Raw genomic sequence first — 21,939 nt, 5'->3', positions numbered from 1 at the left:
TGTGATGACCCAATTAATGTTTTTGTGTAAGCAGTCCATCTTGTTCGTGGAATGAACAGTCCTAGGTATTTTTTTTTTTTTTTTAAACCTTTATTGGACAATATAGGCAAACAAATACGGGCCTACAACCCACAGGCCGGCCTCGCAATCGATTAAAGCACAGTAGCGAGCAATTGGGCAACTCAGCAGCATATCAAAGCAAACACGATTAATCCAAGTTACACTGTAATTTGTTGCGCTGCCGAGAAGTAGGAGAAGTGAAAGTGTAGTTTTAAAGGTTTTTCTTTTTTTTTTTATAAAAGTATAGTCAAAGTAGTAGGAGCCAAGAAGGATCAAATTCCAAACAATCCGTACCAGGACCGAAATGGGCAACAGTATTCAGAAAAATTAACGAACATTATCTATTAAACAAAAGGCTGGAGGCGAGTAGCACAGGAGAGAGGACGCGCAAACATTATGGTACACCCCAGCCACTACCCACCGCGCACCAATCCACCCCTTGACCCAAAGAAATAGGAGAAGAAAAGAGTAGAAGAAGAAGAAGAAAAATAAGGCCCATAGTAACTGAAACGAACAAAGAAAGAACACCCCCCACCCTACACGCATGCAGAGGCTACGGCCTACCCCCCCCCTAGCAGTGTGTCTGTCGCCCCAAGAGTACCCGAAATTTAGGAGCAAGAGAAAGAAGGAAAAGAAATCACAAAAGACCGGAGGAGGGCCAGGAAAATAATCAAAACAATCAGCATTTTACCCTCGGCCATCCATCCCCGGACCCCGAACCAGCACCAGACCAACATGTATCCCCCACTATTGTCCATTACAGTCCCAGCAATGCACACAACCGGATGCAGCAAAAAGGGATAAACATCCTCAACCTTGTCCCTTTCGATCCAGTATGCCGACGGAGTACAGTTCTAAAGCAGCCATCTTGGACGGAGAAAGCAAAAGTGAGGTCCACTGCAGAGCACGATGCCAACCACCAAAGTTCGTCCACCTCAGAGCCAAGCGGTGAACGTCCAACCAAGAAGGGGCAATGCACAATCGCAATGCTTGAAGGGCAGCCGGCCAAAACAACAGTTGCAACTCCAGGATGGGGCATGGAGACCCGCGATGAAGCCCCGAAACAGTTGTGTGGCGAGGCGTTCGGACACAAACCTCCCGCCTCTGCCGAGGACCAAGATCTCCACACATCTCCGCACCAACACTGGATAGCGCGGCAGCAACCACATCTCTCCCATCCAGCACCTTCAAGTACGTCTGAGCAGGCTGGTAGTCGCAGACAAACACAGGGTGTGGCGAGGTGCACAGCACATGAAGCTCAGCATGGCCGTCCGAGGGCTCTGCAAGCACAGAGATATCCAGTCGGCATTCCAGGTCCAGGGCCATGTCACGCACAGCAACATGGAGATCACTCAGGGCATACATAATATCAGCAATCCTGAGGGATGCCGCAGGATAAGAGGGCGCCGCCGTCTCGCGCACCCTGGGAACGGGGCCACACCGTAACCCTCGAGATTGGTCACCGTCGGCCATCGTATCAGCAGCCCACCAGCAGCCGGTCCGCAAATCACCGCCACTCTAGGGGGTACAGTAGCGGGACGGTCCCTTTCGCCTGACACCCGGCGACAATGCAGCGCAAACCGCTATGGATACCCCAAATGGCCGCCGGAGGAGAGAGTCCCAGATGCCGAGCGCCCAGCACAAAATGGCAGCCGTCTCAGCGCTGAAAAGCAAGAAGACGCTCCGAGCCGTCCACAAGCCGAAAAGAGGGTAGAATATATCTTCTACGGCGGTGACACAAGTCGAGCAGGAAGGCGTGCAGGACAGGGCGGCTCGCTGTAGCAGGGAAAACAATGCAGCAGTAGCTATCCGTCAGCTAACCCAGTCCTGCTACAATGTCAGCCGTTGTTGCAACCTGGGACGGCAGCCTCCAGAGAACAAAGACCCGACCTCGGCAATGCAGCACTGAGACAAAGACCGGGACACCTCGTCGCATCTGCCACCAGGATCGCGCCGGGGAGCACACCGCTGGACTCAGGAGCGTCTCACGGTTCCAGGACGCCGACAAGTGGGCAGGATAACATGCAGGATCAGTGGCGTTGCGGGAGAAGAACGAGAGGGTCGGCGGAGCCGAGGGATCAGGCGGCCATCATGGTCGCGGGCTAGGCTCCTCCTCCAGTCCTAGGTATTTCAACTCATCTTTACAACTGGGAGGTGTCCCGGCATTGTGTCTGTGTCAATAATACCTCCCGCTGGGTATAGGTTTGATTTGTCCCAGTTTATAGTATGGGCCGTATGGTCTCTGAATTTCTTAAATAGCTGTAATATTAATGGGAGTGCATCATCAGGGTTAGTTATGTAAAGTAAGATGTCATCCGCATAGAGCGGGATACGTTCATCTCTTCCACATTTTTCATTGTATTGGAAGCCACTCATCACAGGATGGGATCTGATTAGACATGCCAGTGGCTCCAGTGCTAGGGCAAACAGCAGGGGGGACAAGGAGCAGCCCTGTCTGGTTTCTCTTTTAATTGGAAAGTCTACAGATAACGTCCCACTTTGGCTCTTGGATTGGTGTAGAGCAGGTCCACCCATGTTATAAAGCTTTGCCCAAATCCGAATTTTACCAAGACTTGACGTATAAAAGGCCAGTGAACTGTGTCAAAGGCTTTTTCCGCATTTAGGGAAAGGAATAGTTGCGGGGTGGACCTATCCTTCACTGTGTCTAGCCATTTGGCCAGGCCACAGAGGTTAAGGTGCGTAGCTCGCTGGGGCATAAAGCCTGATTGGTCTTGGTGGACAAGGGCAGAGACTACTGTTGACAGCAAGGTGCTAGTATGGAGGCCAAAATCTTGGTTTCAATGTTGAGCAGCGAGATAGGGCGATATGACCCACAGTACTCAAGCGGTTTCCCTGGCTTGGAAATTACTACTATCGTAGCATTACCGAGGTCTACAGGAAGTAATCCCTCCTCCCAGGCTGCGTTATACATCCTCAGCAGATGAGTACCTTAGCAGTAAACATTTTGCTTGAAGTATTCTGCCAGCAGTCCATTTGGACCTGGGGTTTTCTCTGATTTTTGCCTGCTAATTGCATCTAATAGTTCTTTCAGGGTAATATCTTCGTCTAGGCCTTCCCGATCGACTCGGGTGAAGGAGGGGGTCTCTAACTCCTCAAGGTAGGCAGCTATCTGCAACTCCTCTGCTAAATGCCTGGCATCATAAAGTCCCTTATAGAAGCAGGTAAATGCCCCTGCTATAGTATTCGCCGTGGTATGTACCTCTCCATTTTGATTTATCACAGTCACCCATCTTGCCTCTCTTTCCTTCCTGCCCAAACAGGTCAGCAGTGTCCCTGCCCTGTCTCCCGATTCATAGAGTCGATGATGCGAGGCCTGAATTTGTGTCTGTACCTCTCTTTCTGTCAATGCAAATCCATGTCTCGGGACCCACTACAAAAGCACACAAACCAACCTATACACCCTTCTATCCCAGCTACCACACATTTCCGCCATCACCTACAAACAATACACAACTCTATCCTGTACCACAAACCAATCCACTCATCACTAACACAACCCCATTCCACACCATAGTTAAATACATCCCGTACAGATACACACTCCCTGCTCTAATTACTCCTAACAGACGACTTTTTTATCACTGACAAACATGTAATCAGCCATCCATCATTTGTCCAACCAACACCCTCCTTTTCCTTCTACCATAATAACACAAATGCGCAACACATACACCGCACAACACCATACTTTTTAACTCTTGCAACAAACCAGTCTAAGACAAACACTCTTACCTCTACTTCATTCCCTTCTACACAAAACATACTCCCTACTCATTAACACATCACGACCCCCTCTACCTTACAACCTCCTCTCACAAACAATACTACACAAACAAATCAATTGCATTAAACAAATACACCAGCACCTCTTTTCACAACTCCTCAAAAACAAAACATATCATGTACACCAACACAACAAGATCTTCCAAGCACAACACCTCATAATACTTACCATCACAAAATACAAACATACACCCACCTTTCAAACCACACAAAGGAACAAACATGAATGCCAAGCTTTCTCTCTTCCACTACACCTAACACAGATACAGCAACACAGCAACTCTCTTCCAAACGCCTCTCATCCATTGGACATTTAGAACCTTACTACATGACCCACATGCTGCACCCCCACTCCTGACCCATACACTATCCGCCCTAAACACACGCAAACAATATAAGCGACGTGCCACGCCTCATAACTTCGCTTCCCCATGTCTACTGCACAACAATGTTACACCACGAAAACAACACAGCACACCAACTCACTCTCAAACACCGTCTCCACCACCTACACACGCAGACCCATCAAAATGCCTTCTTAGCATGCTGGGTGAGGAACATGATACAGAACAGCTACACGATTGCTATCCTAACACAGATAATACAGCACTAAAAACACACCTGCTACAAATCCCAACACAATACTAATCACTCTTCTATAAAAAAAAGTCTCACTATCACCAAAGCCCATTCTCTAAACTGTCTACTAATGAATGTACGATCCCTCTCTAAAAACAAATATCACATCTACAACCTTCTCACCGATACAAAACCAGACATACTATTTGTAATTGAATCATGGTTGGGAGATGATATGGCTCCAGTCCTGCATGAAGCCGTTCCTCTAGGCTATCAAACGATCATCCAAAATCGTATAGGCTAAAAAGGAGGTGGTCTAGCTGTTGTGTTTAGGCAAACATTACATATTACTAAAGTTGAAGACATCACCACAAAGAATTGTGAGGCTCTTCTCACCAGATGCAATCCTACACCGTCTTTATCCTGAAACTTCCTGCTCCTTTACAGACCTCCACCTAGCAAAGTGACATTCCCAGGTGCACTTCTAGACACAGTTTCAAACCTGATTACAATACACTCCAACCTATGCGTTTCAGGTGACCTCAACATTTGGTTTGACAAACTCAATATGACCCATCCAAAAACAATATTCACTGGCCTAGATGTCCACAAACCCACACACATTCCTGGACATATCCCAGATTTCATTTTTGCTAATACCAAACTAGTTACCTTTCAAACTATAACTCCAGTCACATGGTCAGACCACCACTTGCTTGCTTTCCAACATAACACAACACTAAGTGACTCACCTAAAAATACCTTACATCCATCCACCTATCCACCGTAGAACAAACTCCATTGGAACACTTAGAAACACAACATCCAGTATAAATCTGGAAACAATAAATTATGTTAAAAAACTATATGAGTGGTTACAGGAAGCTTTTGACATCCTGATACCACTCAAAACCACCCAACAGAACAAAAGAAAAAAAAGCACTTTGGAGAAACATGGTGATAAAAGACATAAAAATCAAATTAGAAAGCTGTAACGTATCTGGCTTGAAACAAACGCCAAAAAAGACAAACTTCACCTACGGCAAATTAACAGATCATACAAGTCGGCTATCAAAGAAACGGTAACAAAAAGGTACTATTCAGACAGAATTCAAAAAGCTAAATGTGCAAATAAAGAATTCTATAAAATACTCAATGAATTTTGCAAACCAAATTGCCTAGAAGGAACTCATCCTGTTCCTCAAGATTTCACAGACAAACTGGTAAATCATTACACTAACAAAGCAGACACGTTGGACTCGTACTTAAGACAAATCATCAGAACTAACCCTTTGACAAAACAACAATCCAAGAATACTCTAACCCAGCCTCTCCGTTCCTTCCAACACATCTCACACGATGAATTTATGGCCCTGGTCAAAGCAAGCAGGTCTGCCGGTAGCTCTTCTGACCCGTGTTCACCACAAACTTTCAAGACAATTCTTTTAACAACCTCTGCTGCCACTCCAGTAAGAAGAATCATCAACGATTCCTTAACTACCGGAATATTTCCAGAATAACTCAAAAAGTCATACATACGCCCTTTACTGAAGAAAACAAACTTGGACCTGCTGAACCCCGACAACAACAGACCCATTACAAATGGATCTTTCCTGGGAAAACTGATAGAAAGAGCAGCGTTCGCCGAGATGTCACAATTAATTGAAGAGAATGACATACTTTCAGACTTCCGAACAGGTTTCTGTCTGGGAAGACTCATAGAATCTGCCCTCCTTGCCGTCTGGGATGACTTGAAGAACACAGACCGCAACGGGGATGCTGCGCTTCTCCTCTTGGACCTTTCGGCTGCCATGGACACGGTGACCAGGACACTCTGAAACAAAGACTCTATGAAGCTGGCATAGAGGGGACTGCTCTAGACTGGATCGCAGCCTACCTTCGAAACAGAACTAATGTCATCCGTACCCCACCTTTCTCATCCAAACCATACTTCACAAAAGCAGGGGTCCCTACAGGCTCTATCTTCTCGCCCATTTTTTTCAATATCTACATGAAGTCATTACCGGTACTGATCAATCAATTTCACCTCACTTGCTATAACTATGCAGATGACACACAAATATTCATTCAACTGGGGTGCCCCAAATATATTGGAAACTCCCCAATTTTCAGTTGTCTCAGAGCCGTGATCAGTGGATGACTTGGAGCCACCTCAAATTGAATGCTTCCAAAACGGAAATACTCACTTGTGGGGACTGGAAACATTATGACCCACTTGCCGCCTGGCCTAATGAACTGGGATCACCACCTACAGTATCGAAGGAAGTAAGAAACCTCAGAATGACAATGGACTCCAAGCTGGTGATGAATGTTCAAGTGGACAAACTAGCAAGATCAAGTTTTGTCACTATAAAAACGCTGCAACAAATGTTCCTTCATTTGGGATTTCTACACAAGGTCCAAGCTACTATCTCCCTTGTTCTGTCCAAACTCGATTACGCCAATAGACTCTACCATTGATCGCCTTTAATGATCATGAAAAGACAACAATGGATTCAGAACTCGGCTGCCAGACTACTCTTGCATATCAAACTGCGAGACCACATCTCAACTGCCTTGAAAGCCCTGCATTGGTTACCGGTTGCCAGAAGATCCACGTGCAAGCTGCTTTGTATCACCCACAAAGCAATAAATGGAATGAGACCGCTCTTTGTGAGAAGTTGGCCTGGTATATGATGTTCACTATTCTAGTGAGCACCTTGCACCAGTTCAAACAACCCTTATGGTGATGGTTGTTAAGTCAACCTTATAGACCAGCTATCCTAGTGGTAGCATGGACAAAGCAGTCTTAGGCTAAACTCAAGAGAGCATGTGAAGCCAGCTGTTTTACCATATGCAAACCTTTTAATATCAAATGAAAGGACACCACACAGGTTATATATTCAAAATATATATGTATTTATTTCTAAACAACCCCCTGAACTCTTTATGAGCACAGGAGCACAAGCGCATAACAAGTAACTTAATATAACATAAAAAGTTGCACAAATATGGATAGGCCCTGGTGGCCTGTAAAACCATATACTAAAATAGTGGTATAAGAACCACGTCACGAACAATGGTAAGGCCTAGGGCCTTGGGAATCGCTGGGGCTACACTGGACTAACAGTAGTTAGGGAGCAGGAGGCCCACAGGATGCGGGTGCAGTGTCTAAATGCACACGCGTGCACACATAGAAGTCAATGGGTGCGTAAAGTTAGAAAGTTAGAGTTTTAGGAGTCTTCCGACTGGACTAGAAGCTAACCACTTAAAACTAGGACACTAAGAGAGTTACTCTTTACAGGAGCAATGTAGTACTCGCATTACCTCACCCACAGGAAGCGGGTGCATAGGTGTCAAAGTGTTTCGGGTTTCGTCGTGGAGTTCTATTGAGCCTTGGAGAAAAGATGCTGCAGGCGACCAGGAGAGAAGAGTCCGGTTGGATCCAAGGGCGGATCGAGGATGAAAAGTACCTGAAAGCAGAGGGGACAGAGTCTGGGTCACTAGACAGTGACCAGGATGGAACCAGGAAGGAACCAGGCGATGTCGGGACGCGATCAGGTGCTGTTGTGAAGTTTGTCTCCGCTGCCACGTGGACCACCAGGAGCTGGGCACGGACTGTCCCACGAAGGCTCTCGCTGTTGGCGGTGCCGGTTCTCGATTCGGAATCAACAGGCCTTGGCAAATGCAATCCACGCAGGAATCGAAGATGGCTTCTGGATCAGACCAGCAAGGTCTGATGGGCTGCTCCTTTTCAGGGGAGCAAGGGCCAGTCTGGAGCAACCAGTCCAGCGTTGTAAATTCAAAGATTCGTCGTCGCAGAGGCCACTAGCCAACGGGCAAGTGACCGGACAGACGCGTCGAGCAGGAAAATGCAATAGGGCCCCACGCAGCACTCGGTGAGTGTGGAGAGGTGATCTTCGGTGCAATGGATGCTCGGGGCTGGGGCTTCTCAATCCCCAATGCACAACTTCGAGGGTGCCTCGGAAGCTGCACGGAAAGCGATTCGCTGGCTTTCCAAGATGGCCGGTCCCACGTCTCTCGTCGCCTCCACGGGTCTCAGCTTTGCTGTGGCTGTGGATCGGGCTGTTGGATGTCTGGAAGTCCGGTTCTTGTCAGGCTCTGTGTTCAAGCTCCGGCGGGAGCAACGACAAAGCAAACCGTTGAGCGCTTGATGGTGCCTGCTTGCACAGGGTGGTCACTCCTTGACCACAAGGGAGATTCTTCAGTCTTCTACGTCGAGTAGGATGTCGAAGGGTCCAGAGTTTCGTATCAGAGTTTCAGTCAGGAATATCTAAAGTCTTGGGACTCAGCTCCTACCTATATACCAAATCTAGGGGTGGATTACCTGCTAGGTCCCTCCTATGGGTGGGACCCAGGAAGGGGGTGGTTACACCCCTTTCCCTTTGTCCAGTTTCGCGCCACAGCTGGGGCTAGAGTGCCCCAGCACCGGTTTGAACTGGCCTATGCATGGGACACCTTGTGTGCCCCTGGCAGTGTCTCGATTCATTCAGCCCTCCCCGCCCCAATCAACTATCACCTGTCTGGGGTTGTGCTAGCACCTCCCTGTGACAGGAAACCTATTGTCCAAGCCTCCCTCACTGGAAGGACGCCCAGCAGCAGGAGGTCAGACTTGTGTCTGTGGCAGCAGCATCCATTTTGTGATGCTGAGGCTCCGGTTAACTTTAACCGGGATTAATGGAAGTAACATGTCTTCTCCCTCTAGAAGGGTGGAATGCTACCCCCGTCACCAGAATTGGCGAGGGGGTAGTATTCTAAAGCGTATGACACCTTACACGATATGTTTTGATAAAGCCAAACTAAAGTTAGCATCTGACCGCGAGGTACATAAAAAGAGTATATGGTATGGCAATATCCTGGAACAGCTATAAGGACATGGTTCTGAAAGCTGCAGACAGGCTCAGCTCATGCTAGAGCACCATCTCACATAAAACCAAGCACTCTGCCTTCAGGATTGTTAAGGCCTGCCATAGGAGTGACTTATAGGTGTATATGTGTCCAGATATAAGGTTAGACATAGGTATACTATATCTAAGCAAGGGGTGCTTACACGACCTTGCCCCAGCTGAGTGATCAGTCAGTTGTGTCAGTTTGGATGGCCAGCCAGGGGTGGCAAAAGATATGCTGCAGCCCCTGGTAGGCTTTGGATGCACCTATGCCCTGGGTACCTATAGTACACTGTACATGGACTCATAAGAGTGACCCAAATCCCAATTAGTATGTACCTAGGGTACATGGTGTCCATTTTACAGAGAGAGCAGATAGCCTGGGGCGCTGATTAGCAGGATCCCAGGCCAACTAAGTCGAAAACCAGCTAAACACAAGGAACAAAATCTGGGGTAACCATAGTCAGGTATCCACCTTCCTACACTCTTCATCAGAAATAAAATCACCAAACACATTCAACAAAGGAACCTCCACTCTAAAATGGCACCTCGCCTCAAAATCCCAAGATACAAGAAAACAAGCATTTGCAATGCAATAGGTCTTGCATTATTAAAGTTTGAGCTATTGGCATTGCTCATATTAATGCAACACCAATAGCTCAAACTTTAATAATGTGAGACCTATTGCATTGCAAATGCTTGTTACTTTAGAGTGTGTGCTGTTTGGCCAGAACTGCCGACTTTGGAACTAGAGTCCGAGTCACCTCCACATCCTGTGATTTTGGGCAAATCACTTACTCCCTTGTGCCTAAAAAAGAATCTAGCCTTGTGTAATGTAACTCATGCTCCTGTGAAGCGCTCCAGTGCCCTTGAGCCGAGTTCGTACTATGTAAAACTGCAAAAATAAAAATAAATGCTTGTTAACCTAGTGTTAGGAAGACAGTGAATAAAAAAACGTGTAGGCCTTGCAAGGTAAACTGAATAGCCACACTCGGCAGCCATAAAACCTATCTCTGTGACAAGGACTCTGAATAAGCCATACTTTTGTCCACTGGCCTAGGTGAGGAAAAGACACCATGATGAACCATGCCCCTTATGTGGGTGCGGGTTTTACGTGGGTGCTGGATTGCACCCTAAAAAAAAAAAAGCAGGTTAGTAGATGGACCATATTCAGGAAGTAAAACAGTTCCACAAACCGTAATTTAAAGTAGCAAAGGAAAAACTTTTTAGCCTGCTAGTTAAGGACTTTAGGCCAGTGTTTGGTGAGTTTGCTAAATAAAAGGCAAACATGTTTTGACTAGAATAATAAACACTGAATATTGGCAAGGGCCGATTTTCAAAATAGCAGGAATATTTGACGATCTTTTCAGTGAGGTAACTTTGGTCCCATTCCTCGTAGCACTGTGATGACCTTTCTCCAGAGGGACGCAGCATTCCCAGATCAGCATACAACCGCTCTAAACTGTTCAATGGTATAAGAACAACTCCAAAAGTACAAGCCATCTTATGCGATATATAAGCATTTTGTTTAAATGACAGATTCAATCTGAACAGACTCCTTAGTGTATTCATCTGTGTATTAAATTGGGCAATAGCAACAAGGTATATGCTAGCTTTCTGATTAAAGATGGAGACCAGCAAAAATATATTGTTGAGTTGCAGAGGGTGAGAAGCCATGAAAATCACGATTTTCTCATTGCGTCCAAAAGAAGAAGAGATATTGGATATTCAAAAAGTCTTCCTTCTTTGGCCTTCGCACTCTACGGAATTTAGACACCAGAACTACCATGGGTTGGTGAGGTCGAGCCACACACATTCAAAATACATGTCTATCGTAAGCACTCAGAAGCTCCACTCACTAGCATGTATGGTACTATAGAGAAACACAAAACTAAAATCAAACTAAAACAAAGTAAAACTCCTGGGAAAGGGGTTTGGGGTAAGGCACGTGCCTTTTAAAAAACAATGCAAGCATTTGCAAAGCAAAATCAGATTAGGAAAAAAAGCACTAGGCCCATGCAGAGTAATTTCAAAAGAAACTGTGAGAGCCAAACTAAAAGGTATTTTAACAATTGCTAAAGGGATAATATTCTCCACATTAAACGAACCCCTGTGGGAAATTGTGCATCCTGAACTGTTACTAGCAAACCAAGTTCTTCTTGAGGTCGCAGTTGGAATTCCAGAGATCTCGGTTACCAACTCCACTGCTACTCTTTGATGAGATTTGCCAATCTGCAAATTGCTGTTGGCACTGGTAGGGCACACCACTGCAGGTTAAAAAGGCAAAACATTGCTACAAAATCAGCATTGTGAGCACAGCGCAATGAGACTCTAGGATAAATTATTAACATTTGTTATGAGAACTCCATTTGCACTAGGCTGGTTGTCCAACACTTAGTTAGGAAACATCGGAACTTAGAATCAGATGTCAGGTGAGGGTTTCAATTCTCATCAGGCCCATCCTATATGGAAAGTCGGGGGCTTCAGATGAGGCAGGGGAGTAATCATGATGACGATGCCAGGCCTTTAAGACCAAAAGACCTGTCAGAGTCAGGCCTCCAAGTACAGTATATGTGACCACCAGATCAATCACATGCAGACCAAATGTTGTAATAGATGTCAACAGCTAGGTACAGCAAATGTTGACTGCCACCTCCGTAAGAGTATACCAAGGCCATCATATGAAGGCCGCCACATGCATTAGAAACCGGGACAGCCAGACCCATCAGATGTGGGGTCAGCCAAACTCATCAGAAGAGGAGGACAGGCCGATCAGCCCGACAGGCATCGGAGATGTGCACTGCTGTGTGTGGTAAATGTGGACTCCATACAACAGGTCTATCAGATGCAGACCTCAAGGTGCATCAGATAAGAGCTATAACACTCATCAGACCTTCAGATCATCATTATATCCAACACCACCAGATGCATAAGGCATGGACTACAAGGCCCATCAGATAAAGCGGACAACGCATCCAGTACCCAGGCCCTTCAGACACACACCACCAAGTGCAGTAGAAGGACTGCCATATCCATCAGTCGACAACACCATGTCCACCAGATTTTTAATACCAGCTCTGAATTGGCCATACGACACACTGGAAAAAACCTGTGTAGACTATAGGAGGGTTGAAACAACTAAGACTCGGAAGTGGTCTCTTATTTCATGAGTTTCTTTTCGGAATTGTCTTTGAAACCTATGTTTTATCACATACATTGAAATCGTGTGTAGTGCAATGTATCTTTTAGGCCAATTTGAATAAAGCATTCATATAAAATAAAATGGTAGTTGTACCCTTCTGTGAAATACTGTCTAATGCCATTCATGAGGCACCTCCTCCGCTATCTCTCTGTGTGACATCTAGGTGGGATTGTAGATGCTTGGACGGTTTGCACTCCTTTTATGACCAGACATGGTTCTCTACAAGCGTCCTATTGCCCTCTGGTCAAGAGTTTCTTGTATGTTCACAGCTATTTACCTACTGTGATGCAACTTCAGTTTGATTTTCATTTTATTTCAGCTTTCTGGTTTTGCTGTTGCTATTTTAGTGACCTTTGCACAATTTGGGGCGTGTACTGCTCTTAAGGTCTATTTGCATGCCTTTGTCTGCAGAAAAAGGCAATTATCCTGACAAAGTCATGTCTAACCTACAAACCTACTCATGGACTCGTAGAGAGAGAGCCATGAGGGGTAGGTATGCTGTTCACCCTGTGTTCGATATACTCTGTACCATGCGCACACGCACACAGGCCTGGTACACACACAGTTCAGGTGAAACTGTAGTTTAACACAGCTCAGAACAGGTACATTCCACAGCCTGCAGCACCCAGCAGCACGGTTTCACACTTCTTCAATGATTACTTTAAAAAAAAAAAAAACTTTCTGGAACTTGTGGAGCTTGAAATGGCGAAAAAAAGATGTGAAGGAAATGACAGCCTCCCTTTGACTGCTTTCTTCTAAGACGTGCTAACAGTTAGTGATCTATTGGAGCCATGCTGGGACAGGTGCCAGTACTGCCTTGTGAATTAATGGTACCATGACAAGAAATGCCAATACTAGCTAGCCTGATAAATTATTGAAGCCGTGCTGAGAAGCGCCGCTACTTGCCTTGTGAAATATTGAAGTCCTTCTGAGAAGTGCCACTACTTATCTTGTGAATTATTGGAGTCCTGCTAGGAAGTAACAGTACTGCCTTATGAACCATTGGAGTCCTGCTGAAAAGTACCATTACTGAGTTAGTGAATCTGGAGTCCTGCTGGGAAGTACCAGTACCAGCTCTTGAATTGTTAGAACTTTGCTGACAAGTAACAGTTCTAGCCTGCAGCTTATTGGAACCCTGCTGAGAAGAGCCAATGTTGGCCTAGTGAGTTACTGGAGCTGTGCCGGACAGTGGCAGTGAATTAATGCCACTCATCAGCAGACTACCTACTAATGTGCTCCAGTCCTGGTGACCACTGCCGGCCACAGAGTGGCAGTATACTGACGCCATGCTCATAAGTTTTAGCACTGTCCTTCTGAAGTAGTGTGCCCTCAAAGGAAGGTGGAGGTTCATCTCCTCATATGATGGACTGAATGGTCCATCCTTTACATGGAAGTTTAAGGAAAGTTGAGGTGGTATCTCACGACTGGATGGGCGATGTTCTATCGTCTGACAAGGTGGTGGTCACAGGATGATGACAGACTTGGTGTCATCACTAAACAATAGACAAAAGATATTATGCAGAGGATGATTATAAATAATGGTTTTGGAGGTGTGTAGGAGTCTTTAGATTGTGGAAGTAAGAGAAATACAGTATAATTGAAATAGTGGATAATGGGTAGCATTGGCGGTGGATACTCTGAGATGGTGGGTGATGGAGGACAGTGAATACCTTGAGATAGTGGGGGGTGGAGGGCAGTGGCGATGGACACCTTAAGAGGGTGGGTGCTGAATCATACAGAACAGCAGCGCAACCGGCGGCGAGCAGTGGTCAAGAAACCGTGCTAAACACAGCGCCCTGAGGCCCCCTACCTGTTTTGGCGAAGTTGATGATCTTGGAGGTCTGCTGTTGCTGGTCCGGCATGGAAGTGGCGTGCCCGTCCAGGTTGGGGATCTCCAACCGGCCGTCCTCGCGCACCTTGCCCGCGTGCAGCTTGGGCAGAGCCGTGACCATGGCCGCCTTGGGCATGGCGTGCGTGATATTGGGCTGCTCGCGCATCTGCAGCCGGCTCAGGCTGTGACGCTTCAGCGCCTCCAGGAAGTCCCGGTCCAGCCGGCCCGCCTCCTCGGGGGGCCTGAACCCGCACGACGAGCAGGTGTCCTGCTGCAGGGAGGGCGGGAGGAAGCCCTGGGGATCCGGTGTGGGGGAGCTGGCGGCGCATAGCAGGCAGACCAGCAGGCAGGCGAGGGATCCCTCAGCCATGCTACCCGGGGAGAAGAAGAAAGCGAGGCGGCGTGGAGCCCCACTCATGGCGGCAGCCTCGGCACAGGAGAAGAGGGCGAGCAGTCGGGCCAGCTTCCCCAGGAAGCAGGAGTGACGCGCAAGCCTCTTCAGCGGGCACCGGGTGGGCGAGGTGCAGCCCCTTCCATTTCTCTTCCTGGTCACTTTCAAACGACACCTTCTGTTTCAATGTCGCAGAAGCAGTCCAGCTCTGTGTGTCTTAAGGCGACTTTAGTCTCAGAGTGCCTGCGAACTTGCAGAGTTCAATAATATAAATCCTACAAAGAAGTCGAAAAGATCTGCTCTGTTTTGAAATGTCTGCTCCGAAAGGTGAGCCGCCGAGTACGGCAGTTGTTTACAAGCAACTTCAACAAGCACAAAAGAAAAAAAACAAAGTCGCGAGTGGTGCGCGCGCCCATATGCTTTCAATTATCGCAATCGTGTCTGGGCACCATAATTAAAACCATATGACAGGAAATGCGCGTAATAGACACCAATAGGCCAGGGGCGGAGCTATGCGCCCGCCTCTGGCCTATTGTGTGCTATCTTTAAAAGGAACACGCAGGGAAAGGCCAATAGCAGGCCGCAAAAGTAAAAAAACACACACACAAGCGTGTCCATTTTCTGGGTCCATTTCGAAAACCCGGGCAAAAGGACTCTTGCTGCGCAAACACTGCTGCGCAGTGTAACACTAGGCGCGAGACCTAAAAACCATGGGTGGCACATACTTCTCTGTTCAAGCAGCCAAACTATGGAACTCTTTACCCCACAACATAAGATCCACGGACAGCCCCCTTGTATTCAGAAAACTGCTCAAGAATTGGCTACGGAGACCTGCTGGAATGCGCCTCCTTTTTTTCCCTTTGATGGTTAGGCTCCGCTCTTCTGGGTTTGGAAAAAATAAGATTTGCTCTAGGAAAGGACCTTTAGTTTAGCTGGGTAGAGCAACATGTACTGAAGTTGCAGGGCTCTGAGCTTTACTTTGACTGCATGGAACGCGCATTACTACCTCTCAACTTTTGTGAGTAGTCGGGGAGCTCATGATTCTTGCATTTGCATGTTTGAGTTCACCTGTACACTGCGACTCTCCGAGAATCAAGTCCCAATCTTGAAAGTTCAGAAGGCGAGCTATCAGCGGCCTCGGGGGCCCCTGGAGGCGGTATCATAGCCAGCATTCCATGAGCTCGTTTGATTATGAAACAGGGAAAGAAGTTAGCGGTCGGGAAGGAGTCCTTAAGCCATGCCCAAAGAAAGGCCGTTGGGTCCCAGCCCTCTGTTCCCTCCGGTAGTCCTATGAAGCGTATATTGTTTCTCCTTGCCCTATTTTCGGCGTCATCCACTTTCCATGTCACCTCTCTCATGGCTGCCTGCAGGCTGGAGACATCAGTTTCAAAGCTGCGCGATGTGTCCTCCAATTCGGAAATCAGAGTTTCTGCTTCTGTTACTCTGTATGAGGCGTTGCGCATGTCTTGGCGCAATAGGGTCACTTCCAATTGTAGTTCAGCTATCTTCCTTTTAATGGCTTCCCTGGAGGCATTGATAGCCTGGAGAAGAGCTGCATTGTCTGGCGGTCCGCGGGTTCTCCTTTTGTCTCTGGAGGCGGGGGCAATGTTTTGGTATATTTGTCCATTTTACCTTGCTTTTGCATTTTTGGCTCTTTTTCTCTCGCCATCATAGACTAGTAGGGGATAGTGCGATTCGCCTGTATTTCTGACACTTCTTCTCCCCCTTTTCCTTTTCTGATCTTGACCGCTAGCAGCAGTCGGTATGTAATTGAGGTCCTGGGTGAGAGAATTCTATTGCTTTTAAGTACTTTTATGCAGCTAGTTCTCGTCTTCGGTTTCCCTGTGTCACTAAGTTGCTACGCTTTGCGAATGCTAGGTTTCCTACATCTGTCATGGGCAAGAGCCACCCAGTCAACAAGTAAGTCCCACTTCGGGTGGAATCTCTCGTACTGTTTTAACGATCACTTCCGGGAACCTCACCACTTCAATTCCTCCATTCAGGTGCAGTGATGCCTCTCAATTTACTGTTGTCTTCAATTGGGGATTATGTGGTTCGGGCTATATGTCAGAAGCATAGCCTTGTGTGGCGTCTCTGACTCACCGCTCTCTTCTTTAACCCCCAGTTTATTGTCTATAGTCTAAGTTCCACACTTAGCCCTTGTGCTTTGATGGTGCAATCTGACCGGTGAGGGGATATCACTCTTCTCCAGGATGTTAGCACCAAAGGGGTCCCCAGTATTCTCCAATTGCTAGTTCCCCTTGCAATTCAGTTTTGGGTGATGATCTGGGCTTCTCCCCCTCTATCTCGAGGATGGCAGTCCCTTCTGATCTCTCTCACGGGGGTGGGGAGTATGTCGTTTTTCAGGGTGCGGGAAAGTCTGTCCGCCTCGGGGTGTCCCTTTTTGTTGTTGGGCGTCTGTCCCGCAGCTCGATCAGGTGGGGCCCATGGTCATCAGAGCGGTTATCTCGTCCCAAGGGACCCAGTCTGCTATCTAAGGGGGCCCCCCCCCCCACCTTTGCACCTTCCGGGCAGGCTCTCCCTTCGGCGCAAGCGGGGAGCCGGGTCAAGCTTCTCGCAGCGCCCGTAGCCCCCAGGTCACAACCCCTCTCACCCGTATGGTAGCTTCGCAGTATCTCTGCTCCAGAGATCAGGTCACTAATTCGTATCTTCGGGACCTCCTGCCTCCGTGTCAGACCACCACAGCGTGGCCCGCAATGGGGAAGAGTCTGAGTATCTGTTCTCTGTTTTGAACCTGCGTACGACCGGAGGCCCGACACCTCTATTATCTCTCCAGTCGCAGCAGTAAGGAACCGGGGGTGAGACACTGCCCCAGCCGGCTGTGTTGTAGTTTATTCCCAAGGCCTGTCACCTTTGTTGCCGATCGGGAGTAACTGGAGGGAGGCAACGGCCTGCATGCAGGAATCCCAGGTCAGCCCTCTCGCCTCAGGGTGCCGCTGCACAGATCACTCTCGCTCCGGGGGAGTCAGGGTGGCTGTGTGGATATGCCCGCACTCCACCAGTTAGCTCTTGTTAGGCCCTCGTCTCGTCTTTCTGGGACTCCGACTCCTCGCTCTAGGAAACACATTGCCCGGCCCACAATGATCCTGTCACATGCGTGCGGGCCGAGGTTTTCGGGGCGCTTCTTCTCGCACGTTTGCCGTTTTAAGATTATCCCCGCCTCCGCTCCAGGACTGGACGGGTTTCTCGTCGGATGGGAGCCGCCACTTATAGCTTAGGGAGTCGGGCACCACCTCCTTCCCTTATCTCGTGCAGCCACCTCTGGTCAGTCTCCCCGATCGGCCATTTTGTGGAGCCTCGGCTCAAAACTGTTCCTGCGTGTATCTTTACCACCACATGTCGCAGGCAACCACAAATCTGCTCAAAAGTTGCCTGGCTCATGCATAGGGTCATCCACGCCCACTCGGGAACATTTTCGGCATTTTGAAGGTCAGGATTTGGACAGGATTATGTACGGGCTGCCGGAGCTCCGGCAGATGCAGCTAACCGGCCATGCTCCGCCCCCCCCAATAATTGTCATTGTTAAACTGTTATTGCTAGCCTTCCAGTGCAACAGTGTGTATTACACTACTTGATAGGGGGTCTTACTGCAGAATTGGTTTATCCTGCACTCGAGCAGGGCTGCTCATATATGCCATGTATTTCTGAAACAATTATGCATCATGTCAAATGTTAATTTGTTAAAACAGAATTTGGATTAGTGGATGTAGTGCTTTATGTAATCAATTGGCTAGAAGTTGTGATCAAAATACTTTAATGCTGTTTCCCTGAAAATGCAGTCGGAAATTCTGCAGATTTGGAAATAACTTAGTGAAATCTTTTTATCCACTCAATGCAGAAATCACATTTCAGGCCCTCTGTCTCAAATAATAATGGAGATACTTTTGACAGCGACTGAGATGTATAATAAGGATAAATCAGAGGCATTGTAACAATGCGTTTGTTTTAACAGAAGAAATGGCAAATCAAGCAAACATGATTTTTTCAGAAGTGTTTTTTATTTAAAGAATAGTTTCCTTGCAAGTTACTGGATTGTGACATCTTTCGTTCTGAGTTGTGATAAACTTTAACCCAATCCTCTTAATGTTCTAGTGTTTCAAAAATCTATTTAGCAATTCTGTTGCTTTAGGAGAGAGGAAGATTTTGTTTCAGAACATTGACAGAAATGTTTTCATGAGCTGGCCTTTTATTCCCTTCGGACATCAATCAACTGATATTTACTCCGTTAAGCCAGTTTATAAAGAAGGAGCTTGAAACACTATTCGATAAATGTGTCACTACCCATAGAATTAAGACCACCACTGGAGTAAACCTATAGGGGCGCAAGGAGCTGTCTGCATGCTCTAGCAATTTAGCCCATACAATGTTTAATCATTCTTTTTAGGTCTCGTGACCTACAATGCGCGCAAGCGCATTGAGGGAGCGAGAATTCAAGTGCTCAAAATTCTCGTGAAACCACGGGCTTTTTGCTTCGGTTTTCATTAAGTTCACATGGCCACATGCACGCGCTTTTGGGCCATAAACTTGCATTTCTCCTCCCCCTCCCCAGCCAGCTTCCCCCAGGCCGTAGCAGCACTCCTCCCACACCAGCACCTCCCCTCTCTCTCCCCGCAAACACAGCCTTTACTTTAATTTCTCCTCCCCCTCCCCAGCCAGCTTCCCCCAGGCCGTAGCAGCACTCCTCCCACACCAGCACCTTCCCTCTCTCTCCCCGCAAACACAGCCTTTACTTTCATTTCTCCTCCCCCTCCCCAGCCAGCTTCCCCCAGGCCGTAGCAGCACTCCTCCCACACCAGCACCTCCCCTCTCTCCCCGCAAACACAGCCTTTACTTCTCCTCTCCTAACTTTGCCGTCAGAACTTAGTTTCTTGTACTGTGATGTTTCCCATTGCTTCTCTACCATCGTGTGGATCTCTGCCCACCCACAATCCCCTTTTTTTACACTAGAGCCTCGCCCTTCTCTTGTGAGACAGTTAAATGATTCAGCCTTGGGAGTCCGTGGTTTGGGAGGGAGAGGCTTGCCCCTGCAGAGCCTCAAAGTGCAGATTGGGCCCAGCCCGTTGGAGAACCGGGCAGGCGCCAACCTTGTAAAATATTCATGCCCGGCGTCCGTAATGACAGCTTCGTTAGTGATAATAATACGAGCCGAGGCTCCGTTAACCCGCGGTGCGCAGCCAATTATTTTATGTAAAGTTGTTGCCTCGACGCATCGCCAGTTCACTTTAACTCGCGATTATACTTTATAGTTCCCTTTCAGGCTAATGGTGTATTATTTTACACTTGTAACACTGTAAATGCCTTAGAGCTTGCCGTTGTAACTACAGCGCTTTATTTCCTGTCCTTCTGGGAGCTGGTAATTGAGCGGACAGTCAGCCCCGTCTCCTCACCTACCCCCGCTGCGTCACTAGGTCGAGGCTTTAACTAAACAAAAAAAAACACAGCTTAAATCCCCCGCTGGCCAAAAGAGCACACCAACCTCTTCATCTCCATTCAGACAATTAGCTTCTGAATTGAGGGTGGGTCTTAAACAAACACACACTTAGCCCCCAAGAATGCGGATTGTTCTCTCGCATTCATGGACTCTCGGAGAGGGCCTTGCCCAGTAAACCTTTTTAGGGTTTACCAAATGTCAACAGCCATTTGGTCTTTTATGTTGCAGCAGCTGCATTCATGCCCAGCACATGGCTTTAAAAGAGCAGCGGCCATTTGCTGTGTCGAGCCGCCTGAGCAGCACTCGTCTGCGGATCGGCGTCGTGTGAGGCATTCGGCAGCCACCAATGTTAAGTGAACACACAACTCCAGGAAGTTACGTGTAACCTACTATCGACTCTAGACGATCGTGTGCGTACAGGGACCTACCTACCTGTGTCGGGATTCTATTTTTAAATCTGAATTTAGCCATGACAATAGTATTTTACTAAAATTTGCGATTTTGGCTCTCTTAGCCAACACTCTTCATTCAGTGGTTTGTTGTGCTATTCACGTTTTTTCTTCCGCCCACCACAGTGTACAGCAAGGGGCAAAGGGTGAGCTCACTTCAGCCAGTGGCAAACTTAACTGTGAGTGAAGACATTATGCTCTTTCAGAAGAAACACATCTGTGCACAGTTAGTTCTCTTCAGTGCCTGGGCGTTGCCAATAGGTCTCGCAGTAGGAAAGTTGGAGCTATTGGTTTTGTAAATGACAAAGCCCTTTATGTTTTTTAAATGAAAACAAAAATAAAAGGCATTGTTATTTGCAATTGTAATAGCTCCAACTTTCCTACTGCGAGACCTATTGGCAACGCCAGTGCTTGTTTTCTTCTAGAGGTTGCATGCGCTACATTAAAATCTTCTGCAAACGGTGACACAAGTGAGGAGTGGGGAGAGGAGTTAGGCTAAGGTGCTCGACCTCGGATCTGGGTTCGAGTCTCGGTAACGACGCCAAAACCTCCTGTGATTCTGGGCAAATCACTTAATCTCCCCGTGCCTAAAAAAAAAAAAAAAAAAGGAAGTGTGTTTCCTCATGTAAAACGTAACTTGTGCTATGTAAAGCGCTCTGATACCTGATTCGGTTCGGGTCTAGTTCGCGCTATATAAAACTCTAAAAAAATAAAAAATAAAAAATAAAAAGTGACACTGGGGGAGCAGTGAGCGAGTTTGTGTAATCAACCGAGATCTGACCTTGAAAACATTAGCGAATTACATTGGCACATTTTTCTTAGCAGCAGCAAGCAAGAAATAGACTGACAGGACAGGAGACAGCCAGCCAATTAATACTAAATTTTAACTGTTGTTTTCTAAACATGAAATATCTTACTGGTCACATAATGTTGACAAATACGAAACTACTTAGCTACTCGACTAGCGGAATTAAATTCTAATGTTTCTCTTTGAATCCTATTGCAGTTTTGTTTCTCCTCACTATAAATACAGGACTTCAAGCACCAGGATGCAAAGAAAACGCATATTTGCTAAATTAATGGAGATAATGGCTTGCATTTCAAGTCACAGGCTACAACTGGGATGAAAAACGGCGGATTAAGGGGAGCCACATTTGGTTCTGCCCAGGGCGCTATCTGGGCAAAGGCCAGCCCTGCTCTTAGAAACAGAATGTTATACACTGTGTAGATATGGAGTATTTTCTGCACTTTGGTAAAAATGGAC

General features: G+C 47.2%; 1 protein-coding gene across 1 annotated transcript in view; it reads right to left on the bottom strand.

Annotated features, from left to right (window-relative positions):
- The window catches only part of ABRAXAS1 (abraxas 1, BRCA1 A complex subunit), a 193,014-nt gene that overhangs the window by 95,297 nt on the left and 75,778 nt on the right, over nt 1–21,939 (bottom strand). The window lies entirely within an intron of this gene.

This window comes from Lissotriton helveticus, chromosome 2_1 (assembly GCF_964261635.1).
Source record: "Lissotriton helveticus chromosome 2_1, aLisHel1.1, whole genome shotgun sequence".
In the NCBI taxonomy this organism is placed as follows: Eukaryota; Metazoa; Chordata; class Amphibia; order Caudata; family Salamandridae; genus Lissotriton; species Lissotriton helveticus.
The sequence above is the reverse complement of the archived record's forward strand: the minus strand, read 5'-3'. Positions and strand labels throughout refer to the sequence as shown.